The sequence below is a fragment of the Pongo abelii genome, chromosome 7, assembly GCF_028885655.2.
Source record: "Pongo abelii isolate AG06213 chromosome 7, NHGRI_mPonAbe1-v2.0_pri, whole genome shotgun sequence".
NCBI lineage: Eukaryota > Metazoa > Chordata > Mammalia > Primates > Hominidae > Pongo > Pongo abelii.
The window spans coordinates 117,969,326-117,981,399 of NC_071992.2; the positions used below are offsets into that span (position 1 = coordinate 117,969,326).

General features: G+C 38.5%; 1 protein-coding gene across 1 annotated transcript in view; it reads right to left on the reverse strand.

The window, feature by feature from the left end:
* Window positions 1-8,039, reverse strand: part of NCALD (neurocalcin delta) — a gene marked incomplete at its 5' end in the record, with an annotated part of 333,310 nt that extends 325,271 nt beyond the window's left edge. The window contains 1 exon segment of the mRNA NM_001132260.1: window positions 7,986-8,039.
* Window positions 8,040-12,074: the final 4,035 nt, after the last annotated feature.

The window sequence follows — 12,074 nt, forward strand, 5'->3', positions numbered from 1 at the left end:
CCTGATTCTCCTACAAATGTAATAATATCCAACAAGCAACTGATTGGACAGCACACGATGTCATTTTCTCTAATTAAGGAACTCTCAAGAAAAACCAAAATAGCCACAGAGCACTGTCAGCAAAGCAATCAGTGGCGACAATTAGCTGTCAACTCCAACTCCTGGGCTAAGCCTTGGGTAGGGAGCTGGGCTAATTGCTAAGAGTTTCCAAATCAGCATTACATCGGGAGTCAAAGACAGCAAGGACATAAGGAGAGGCCAGAGCCTGCTACACACCAACAGCGCCTGCCTCAAACACTCCTCTAGCTCAGGGAGTAGCGGGATGCATAATCACGGGAGCTACTGCCCAGTCATCTGCATTTGCTTGTTTGTTTGTTTCTTAAGAAGCAATGCAGAGGGATCTAATGATGAATTATGCAGTGAGCTTCTGAAACAGCTGAAGGCCTAGTGGCTGCGGTCCTTGCTGTTTCTTTACCCTGAGTCACCCTTCCTCTTTACCTGAAATAAGTCTACCCATTCTTTAAGATCTATAAGCAGTTCATGCCCATCTCCTTTAAAAGGGCTTCACGACTGCAAAACACACATGAATTTTCCCTTTTCTCAGCTCCCATAGCAGATCACCACATTGCAAGGTCATTAGTAGCAGGAGTTGAGTAAACATATAAAGCAACTAATATAATACAGTTGTCACAATATGTAATAATATATAACAATCAGATATTTTTATATATACACACATACACTCACACACACATAAACATATACCCTCACACACATACATACGTAAGTATCAGAAGAAGCATCATTCTCTTCTTCTCAACATTCCTACTACCTGGGCTCATAAAACAAAAATGCTTATCTTCTTGAAACTACTAGAAGGTGATTCTTCTACCTCACTACATCCCTCCATGCTCCCTCAAGGGAGTGAACTGAATTCCTGAGCCTGAGAGTGGGTAAGCACATGGTAGGCTAGGTACCTCCCCTTCTCTCTATTTCTGGTCTCAGCAGCACATATTTTTCTTTTCCATGAAAGAAGATCTCAGCAATCAAAGTAACAGGAGATGTCATTGTAGATGAACCTATTCATAATTCAAGCTCATTCTCCAATACAGCAGCACTGGTCCTACTGCTAATCTTTAGCTCCCTGTTGGTCTGATGTCTACATTTAGTTCTCCATCTGTAGCAAGCCCAGCCCCAATTGCTTTAGCAGAAAGAATATGCCCAACTTAGAGATACATTTCTCATCCTCCTTTGCAGCTAAGGGTGACCATTGAGACTGTGCCAGAATTCACTGGCCAGGGCAACCAGAACAACTCTTTACCTGGGCTGACTCCACTGGGAGGCATGACCTCGTGCCCTTCTCTGGCTACCTGCTTGGAACACATATGTAATGGTCCCAAATTGAACAAGATATGTTAAAAAAAATTAATGATGTTGCCAGATGTTTTGACTTCATGTGTCTCACTAAGTGGGGAAAGGAATGAGCTTAAAATACTTGAGTCCAAAAACAAAAGGAAAGACAAAAGGAGAGCAGGTGCTTTAATCCAGAAATCATGGCTAGCATTTTCTGTGGAATTAAAGGAAAGAGAACAGTTTAAGAATTTGGATAAATGTAAAATTAACCTATATCAAGAGTTGAGAAAACTAGAATTTTGGCAGCACACTCCCTTCACTGAATAACAAGATACTCAAAGTTGGGAAGATTAAAAAGTTGAGAGCTCTTGGCAAGAACCTTGTCAGAGGAATGGGTCCTTGCTACGACCCTGTGGGCCAGGTTTTTGAAGCATCAATAGCAACTTCATGCAGGAACCTGTTTCTTAATCTGAGACCAATATGGAGAAGGCAGAATTGCCCTAGGAAGCAGGCTTCATGTGAGTCTCTGTCCATTTGGGCTGCTACAATAAAATACCATAGACTGCATAGCTTATAAGCAACATTTATTGCTCACAGTTCTGGAGGCTGGGAAGTCTCAGACCAAAGTGCCAGCAGATTCAGAATCTGGTGAGGGTCCTATTCCTGATTTATAGATTGGTGCCTTCCTGCTATGTCCTCACATGATGGAAGGGGCAAAATTCCCACAGGTTTCTTTTATTAGGGCATGAATTCCATTCATGAGGGCCCCACTTTCATGATCTAATCACTTCCCAAAGACTTTCACCTCTTAAAACCATCTCTTTGGGGTTGGGTTTCAACATATGAATTCTGGGGGGTATACAAATGTTCCCATTGCAGCAATAGGTCTAAAAAGAAATCTCTTTATCAGAGAAAGCACCAGAAAAATCCCTGCTACAAGAAAGAGTTAATGTTTTTAAATACTAGCAGCACAGAGCTCAAAAAAAAAGTTGAAAAGTAATAAGTTTTAAATAAGCATATCAATGATAATTGTTCAACTAAATTGATAATTTAACTAGAAAATGCATTTAAATGCCTTAATTCTGTGCACTATACCCCCCACCCCGCCAGGTTATCCTTACAGTAGAGTTACCTTCACAATATTTTGACTTTGAAAGTTTTTAATCTCATTTAATACAAAGTCGACTGCAAAAAACACAGAAACCATGATTACGTAAAACACCGCATCTAGTGCATTCTAGACATTCTAGTACACAAGAATCACTCAGGGATCTTGTTGAAATGCAGATTCTGATTCATCAGGTCTGAGATGGGACCTGTGATTCTCCATTTCTAACAAGATCTCAGTATGTGCAGATGCTGCTGGCCCCTGGACCACCCTTTGAATACCAAGGGTGTACACGGTTAATATAACCAAGCTGAAAGTTGAGGTGATGCTCCCGAGATGGCTAGGAAATCATTAAGTTGTGGAATTAGAATGATGTACTTCTCGACCCATAGACATCAGTAGTCCTTCTTTAAGATCTTTCATTGTGCACTCCTCTTCTGAGAAGCTGCAAAGTTCTCCAAAATGCCCATTCTACTGTCTCATTTTTGTATTTTTTTCATTTTTCTCCCTTTCTCATCACCCTGTCTTGAAGGTATTTATGGCAGGGAGAAGCCAGTCTTCCTCTCCCCCTTACCCCAGACCTCAGAATAAAGCTATTCTATTGCAACATTCCTGCCATTGTAGCCATGTATTTCCTGCAAAGGAACAAAGAAAAATGCCAAACACAGCCAACCCAAGAAAAGAATAAAATTAAAGTCCTCTCAGTTTTCCTATTAAGTTTTAGATTGTGGTTCTATTGCCTTCTTTTGATTCGGTTTCCATTCATTTTTGACTGGCAACTGTACTTACAACCAAAATTTTCCTTTAAGCCAGTGACTCTCAAAAAGTTGCAACACAGTTCTACATCCATGTAAGATACAGAAAACCACAGAGAACATCACTCTCATCCTAGCAACAAGAAAAGCTTCATAATCAACAAAATCATACTTGTATTGAACTCATTAGAGAGCTAAGGACACAAGGCAACCAAGTGAACTAAGTTTACCAAGAGTGGCATGCCCTTCCAAGGAGAAAGGGGTCACACAAACTGTCCCCTTTGGCAGGGCACAGTAGGAAGAGGCAGCCATCGTGAAAGCAGGAATAAGAAAACAGCTAAAATGTTAATGAATTTCTGAAGGGTAAGTGTGGGCTAGTATGACAGTATCCCTGGGAGCCTCAGGAACATGAGATGAGCCCCAGCTCTCTCTCAGGCTTTTCCCCAGGGTTCTGCAATGAACACTCATTAAAAAGGAGAAGGGTGGGGCTGGAGACTGGGGAGTTCTCCTTTTAGTAGGGCACAGGCAAGAAACTCCATCTACTTCCCAAACTTCATTTCATATTAAGCAAAAGCTTTCAACAACTGGTAGAGGACCAAAACACCTTCCTAGCCCCAAGGTCCAAGCAAAAATCCACTGATTCTTGGAAAGGGGTACAAGCAAAAACCTGCCATCTGCCCTAAGGGAAGGACAAGAAACTTGCAGGTCCAGGATCCTGTGCTGACACAAATAAGAGGTCTGTTACCAGTGAGGGAGGGGCAAGAAACTCTCTCCCACACAAAACACTCCACAGATACAAGGCAAAGGTTGGCTGCCTTGAAGAGAAGCAGGAACACTAACAAAGCCCCACTCCCAAGGCCCAGAAACATAAGGCCTACCTAAGACTGAAGCTGGCCCAGGTGAACTGAGAACTCACCACCACTACCACAGCTCTGCCTAGTACAATGAACAAGAGCAATCTACTGCTAGCAGAAGAGCACAAACATGAAGAGAGAGGTCCCCTTTGTGGAACAAGGGTGAAGAGTTGCTGAAAACTGAGGATGGAGCTTAGACATGGAGAAAAACCCTCGGGCATGCCAAGCATAAGGTCACTGCAGTCCACCACTGGAGAACTTTGGAGTCTGTTACACTGAAGGTAACTACGGCAATCACAAATTCAACTCCACCCAAACTCAATACTAATTACCAATCTTGTTAACTACTAACAAGATTGACTCAACCCTTCATATCAACAATCTTACAGAAGAAAAAATATACCCAATTCTGAGTAACAATGTTATTTACTTTATTATCTACTGCTCTTCTAGAAACACTGTCCAACATGCAATCAAAATTACAAGACACTCAAAAAAGCAAAAACAAAAACAAAAAAAACCCTCACCTCATTGTCAAAATAAAGCAATCAACATAGCTAGAAAGAAAGACAGCCTGGATGTTAGAACAATCAGAGACTTTAAAATAGCTATGATTAATATGTTAAAGGCTCTCATGGAAAAGGAAGATAAAATGCAAGAAAAGATAAAGGATCTTAGATGAGAGAGAGAAACTATAGAAAATAAACAAACTTAAAGATAGATTAATAGAAATTTTATCCAAATTGAAATCGAAAGAGAAAGAATTTTTTTAACAAAAAGATCATGCAAGAGCTGTCAAATAGTATAAAATGGTCTAATATGCATATAATTAGAGTACCAAACACGGGAGAGAAAGATAGAGGTGTCAAAGTAATTAAAATGGGAAAAGAGTAGCTTTTTCAATATGTGATACTGGAAAATTTAGACATCCATATAAAAAATTATTCTTGACCCTTATCTCACAAAAGATATAAAAATTACCTCAAAATGGATCATATAACTAAATATAAAGCTTAAAGCTTTAAAATTTCTAGAAAAAAATAAGAAAATCTTTGCATCCTTCATTTTAGCAAAGATTTCCTAAATAGTACTTAAAACTACTCTTCCAGGATGGGCGTGGTGGCTCACACCTGTAATCCCAGCACTTTGGGAGGCCCAGGCAGGTGGATCACCTGAGGTCAGGTGTTTGAGACCAGCCCTGTCTCTACTAAAAGTGCAAAAATTAGCCAGGTGTGGTGGTGGGCACCTGTAGTTCCAGCTACTTGGGAGGCTGACGCAGGAGAATTGCTTGAATCTGGGAGGTGGAGGTTGCAGTGAGCCGAGATAGCACCACTGCACTCCAGCCTGGGCGACAGAGCAAGACTCCATCTCAAAAAACAAAACAAAACAAAGTACTCTTCCATTTTTAAAAATTGATAAACTGAAATTCACCAAAATGTAAAACTTTCTACTCTTTGAATGATACTTTTAGGACTTTTAAAGAAACAAACTAGAGACTGAGACAAAGTATTTGCAAAGCACATATTTAATAAAAAGCATTTGTATCCAGAATATATTCTAATTAGCTACATATCATTAAGACAAATAATTTTTAAATGGGTGAATGATTTGAACAGACACTTTATCAAAGAAGATATGCAGATGGCAAAGTAGGACATGAAAAAGTGTTCAATTTCATTAGGGAAATGAAAATTAAAGCTACGATGAGATAATGCTATACACTCAAATTGCTAAAATTACAATGATAATACCAAGTGCTAGAGAAGCTAGGGAGCAACTAAAACTTTCATATATTGTGAATTGGAATGTAAAATGGCACAGTCATTTTGGAAAGAGTTTGGGGGATTTTTAAAAATAGTGTTTAACATATATATACTTGCTATGCTTTCCATATGATACAATAATCCCACTCCTAGTAATTTACCCAAGAGAAAGGAAAAAATATGTCCACACAAAGGCCTGTTCATGAATGTTTATAGCAGATTTATTCCTAGTAGCTAAATACTGTAAACAACCCAAATCTTCATCATTTGGTGAATGGATAAACTTATAGTATACCACACAATGGAATTCTTCTACTCAACAATAAAAAGGAACAAACCACTGATACTTATAACAGCATGGATGAATCTCAAAAAAAATGCGCCAAGTGAAAAAATCTGAAACAAAGGCCACATACTATATGATGCCATTTATATATTCTGGAAAAAAGAGAAACCAGAGAGCCAAATCCAGATTGCGGTTGTCAAGGGCTAGAGGTAGAGGGAGTAGATTTACTACAAAGGTGCACACTTTCAAGTGTTAGATACATCCTACCTCTTGATTGTGAGGTAAAACAATGATTACATACATTTTTCAAAATGTATCAAACCATATATTTTAAGAGAATGAATTTTATCATGTGTTAATCATACCTCAGTAACCCTAACCAAAATAGACACATAGTGCTATGGCAAAAGAATGGTGCTTGGTCAAGTGGATCTTCACGTGGAAAAAAATTAACTTTGACCTTGTACTTCACACCATGTACAATGAAATCAATTCCAGACATATTATAGATTGAAATGTAAAGGTAAAATAATATATGAAATTCATAAAATAATGAACTTCTGTTCATAAAAAAGAGTAAAAAGGTAAACCACAGAAAAAGAGAAGATATTTGTAACACATATATCCTACCAAGGACATATCTAAAATATATATTATTAAAAATGCCTACAACTCAATAAGAAAGACAATTTAATTTTTAAAACAACCCAATTTTTTCACATTTTTAAGACCTGAAGGGGCTTCTCACAAAATAAGATACCCAAATGGCCAATTAATATATGAAATGGTGCCCCACCTCATTAGTCTATACGGAAATGCAAATTTAAACAATATGATGTTACTACATACCCACCAGAAGAGCTTAACTAAAAAAACAAACAAAAACAGAAAACACCTTGTTTTGGAAAATATGTGGACTAATTAGAACCCTCATACACTCCTGATTGTAGCATAAATTTTTAAATTGATGCAACCATTTTTGAAAACTGTTTGATAGTATCTACTAAAGCTGAATATACGCCTGCCTTATGATCCAGAAATTCCCCTCCTGCATATGAATTCAACAGAAATATGTATAGGTAACTGAAACCACAACAAAACTGACTAAAGAAGAAATAGAAAACCTAAATAAATCAGAAACTAAATCAGTTAGTAAAATTTCTTTCCTCAAAGAAAACATCTGGCCCAAACTATTTTACTGTCAAGTTCCACCATACATTTAAGTAGCAAGTAATTCAAATATTTTGAAAACCATTCCTGACAAGGAAAATCGCAGAAAGATTTTAGTCAATCTCATTCATGACTAAAACTTAGCAAATTAAATCTAGCTAAGTATAGAAAAGATAACACATCATTACAAAGTTGGTTTTATCTCAGCAATGCAAGGTAGCTTAACATTAGAAAATCCATTAATGTAAACTAAAATTAACAAATGAAAGCATAAAAATCATTTGATCATCTCAGTGGATATAGAAAAGCATTTAATAAAATTCAACATGTATTTATAATAGAGACTTTTAGCAAACTAGGAACAGAAGATAACATCTTAAGGTGATAATGAATATTTTAAAACTACTTCCATCAAATGAATGTACCATAATTAATTTAATACAATTTGCCTACTGTTGGATATTTATATTCTCTCCTTTTCATTTTGTATTATTTTACTATCATAATGTATGCTGTGATGAACATTTTTGTGCATGTCAAGTTGCCAGTGCCTCAATTTCCTCATGTATAAGATGGAAATAAGACTCATAAGGCTAAAATGAGGATTACATAGAATGTTAGGTTTATGTATGTCTTAGGGAATCTTGGGAGAAAAGTGTTGTTCACAAACCCAAGAAAAACTTGTTCTATACTTACCTGGTGGTGGATCTCTCACAGCACACTGCAGGCTCAAGTCAGAAGAAATCACTCTGTCAAAAATAAAATTATTGTCTTAGCTTATCAGGAACTAGGAAGAATCATTAAAAAGTCTAAATACATTTAATAGATGTATTTATACATCTGATAATATACATAAAATACAAATTTTAAGTCTTAGCATTGTATCACACTTTAATATGCCAGTATTTCTTTCTTTATTATTGGTTCTACATTGGTTCTGATTGTTTCTAAAATTAGAATATAATATCTGCAGAATGCAATCAGTGATACGGATTATTGCTTGCTCCAGGATTCCCTTGTATCATTTGCTATTGTCCGCTCATCCCACTTCCATCCTGCTAATCAAGTGAGTATGACTACTCCCATGCTTGCTTCATCTGACTGTGATATACAGCACTTCAGTTTTGCACAGTAGTCAGAGTGATCCTTCTAAAATTTAAGCATAACACTCTTCTCCTGGAACCCCTTCCACAACTTTCTCTTCCCCTGTGGATAAAAGCCAAACTCCTTGCCATGACATCTAAGGCACTTCATCATTTAACATCTGCCTACTTCTCTAGCCTCATCTCTCATCTCTGTACCATTGCCTGAGCTCCAGCTACTTCACACTTCCTTCAGTTCCTCCTTAATCTTTGCCAGCTCCCAGCGTTCATACACACTACTCCCTTGGCCAGGACTACCTTTCTTCCTTCCCCACTCACCTCCACCTGACTAACTCCTACTTGTCCTTCCATTCTCCACTTAAGTGTTGCTCCTCCAGTCAAGTCATCTGCTGCACTTGACCATCTTAAGCTCATTTATTAACACTCCCAAAGAACACTGCACTTTTTCTTTTGTAACATCGTATATACAAATATATAGTCAGTATTTCTTGTCTTCCCTGTAAGTTCACAGATCATGTCTGTGTCTTTCACAGCTGGATCCTCAATGCCTAGACCAGGACTGGTCTCACAGAAGACGTTTAATAAATATTTATTGAGCACAATAATTAATAGATCTATCCTCAGTCCTTAGCTTTCCAATTCATCTTTTGATTCATATTGATAATTTAATAAGCTTCCTACCATATTTCATTTATTAGGACTCACTCATTGTAGAAACAATACTATTTTATATACAAATTATAAAGAAAGAAATGGTGGCACATTATAGTGTGATACAATGCTAAGACTTAAAATTTTTATTTTATACATATTAAAAGAGCTCTATCAGACATTTTTGGATTTTTATGATGCCTATAAAAAAGGAAAATATAAAGGTATAAGTGAAATAAATTGGCTTACGTATTCACATTCAGAACCACAGTATTAACAGGGTACCAGGTTGAGGTGGGTGGGGGTCAATCAGCCCACAGGCCTCTAGCCAAGCCCTGGCACCAGGTGCCTCCATCATGGTGGAAGAGACACTTTCTGACCTTCCACTAGCCCAGTGAATGACAGTGTACTCCCAGCAGAGACTCTTCTCCCTAACTACTTTTTTGTCCTATTAAAATACCATTTTTAAGGACACAGTTTTTTGATACATAGAAGTTTCTTAGGCACGAGCCATCACATTGAAGTCGAGAGGATGGGAGTGCCAGAGGTCTCCTAATCCCCAGCCAGCACTCTAGGACTCAGGATCTCAGGTTGGAAATACTCAACCGTGTCTAGGAACATGAGGAGGAAAGAGACACAACTGGAAAAGCCATAGCCCTCTCTGTGACTCAGTTTCCTCATCTGTAAAATGGACATACAGAATTAGATGATGTATTTGTACAGGGTCACAGCAGAAAAGAAATGATACACTCAAATGGGAGCTTTAGTGCAGGGGACTATTTACAGGGCGTGAACAGGGTTAAGGGAACCACCAAGAGGTGGGAGGCAGGTGCCTCCCATTGGCCAAATCCAAATAGAAACAAGAGGTCAGGGGAGCCCATTGATGGGATCCATGGAGACCAGCCTCCCTGGATCCAGAACAGTGTGGAAAAGGGGGAGGGTGGGTCTGAAAGGACAAATGGAGATTCCCTAGCACAGATCATCTCTGAGTCCCCACAGAACTGAGAATAATCCAGTATTATATGATCATTTCAGTAAAGCAGTAAGCTTACTGAAATCTCAAGAAGAGATTTATGTTTATTCCAAAGACTTGAGGAAAATCCACCAGGATGCAATTTTTCATCATTTCATGTGCTTAGCTCAGATGATTGTACTCTCTTGCAGTTCTTGGAAATGGTTCAGATTGAGAACACTGCACTGTACAGACCCTGTTTTTCTCTAACTGAGCTCTTAAAATGTAGGGGGATTCTGTTTTGAGCTAGTATTGATGTGTCCCCTCTGGTGTCATCCTCCACATCCTTTTCTTTTCAGAAACAGGTTCCTGCAGTGTCCAGTACCTTACAGAAAACAGGTTCCAGCAGGAGCAAAGCAAACGCTTTGACTTGCTAAGCCAAGCCCCTAGAGTCTCAGAACATAGTCAACATGATGAACTAGAGCAATACTTACCACCCCTCCCACACATCCAGACCAAAAACCATTCTTTTCTGCTGGAAGAAGGTATGGAGAGAAGGGTAGAACTGTGTAGTCATTATGGTTCCTGAGAAAGAGGCTTCCAGTGAATCCATTTGCCCCCATCCAAGCCAGTAAATAGTAAACACCACATGTGTTCTTGTCCTCTTTCCCCCTCACAACTCATTTTTAAAACTCTCATTCTTTCCCTTGACTGGGCCAGTGCTCCAGGTATCAACCACCCCATCTCACACCCTCCCTTCAGTGGCAACCAAGTCCCATCAGCACTCTCAAGTCATGGGGTTCTTGGTCCTAGGGCCAAGGTATGAGATTTGTCATTTCAAAAATCAAAGATCCTTTCAAAAATTTCATTTGAATAAATAGCTGCTTCTAAAGAAGTTCCAAGCATCACCCACCCTGAAGGCCCAGGCAGTGACGCTGACCACAGTTTCTAGCATCTGTTCTTTCCTGAATTTAGAGATGATGCTATGCTCCAAAGCACAGAGGGTTTTGCTGTAACCATTATACTGAAGCCCAACTAGGCAACACTGGCCATTAGAGAGATGTCATACTGTGCCGTGAAAGCACTCTTAGAATAGAGAGGAATCACACTGGGTTAGAATGAAAACTCATTTAGAATAAAACAAAAATAAGTTTTCAGAGAAAAACATCTCTTTTTTTCTTTCAAATGAGTCAGATGATTTTTATAAAGTGAATGAAGACTCTTTGATTTCTGGCAAAAATAAATAAATAAACAAAAATAAAAATAAAATAAAAGGAGGAGAGGGGCTGCCCATTCCCAAAGGGGAATCTAGCAGGGGCAGGGAGTTTGGTATATTGACCTTGACCAAATTGTGTAACCTCTCTGTCTTATTTTTCTCATCTGCAAAAGTGCCAGGGATTTGGATTAAAACAGTTATTGAGGTCCCTTCCAGTTCTAAGAATATATGGCCTTCAAGCTAGGAAAGGGGCTTTCCAGTTCCGAGACCAAGGATTTGCCATAGAAAAATGAAGTAAAGAAGGAAGGTTTGCCATTATCAGCCAACCAGGGCTCTAGTCTGACAAATAACAGAAAAGAAGTGCTGTGTGGATCTTGTCATCGTGGTGCCTTGACCCGTCCTAGCTGTGTTTCCGTCTCAATGATACGATACAAATGGGCTATTCCAGGCATCTCAAGAATGCCCCAACCATAAAAGGAATTCTCCTAAGTGGCCCCTCTGTGACATTACGCAGAACTCCTCTTTACATGGCAGTTTCACCCAGCTTCAGATTCAACTCTAGATGGAAATATTACAATTGGATGATTTGACAAGTGCTGAATCTAATCCTTGTTGCTCTTTTGCCAGAGTTCTTATAAAGAAGAATGCCAGATGTTTTATTTGTATATTTCATGGGTAACTGAAAGGGAAAAAAACAGAACATAGCAAACCTAATTGTAATATTTAACTGTTTTTGAAAACCCACAATATAAACATACCAGAAATACCATATTTTCAAAACTGTGGCAAAGTCAAATGTCTCTCAAACACACAAAAAAAAGCCTGTCATGAGTAATTCCGAATAAAGCAATCTGTCAGCTGTA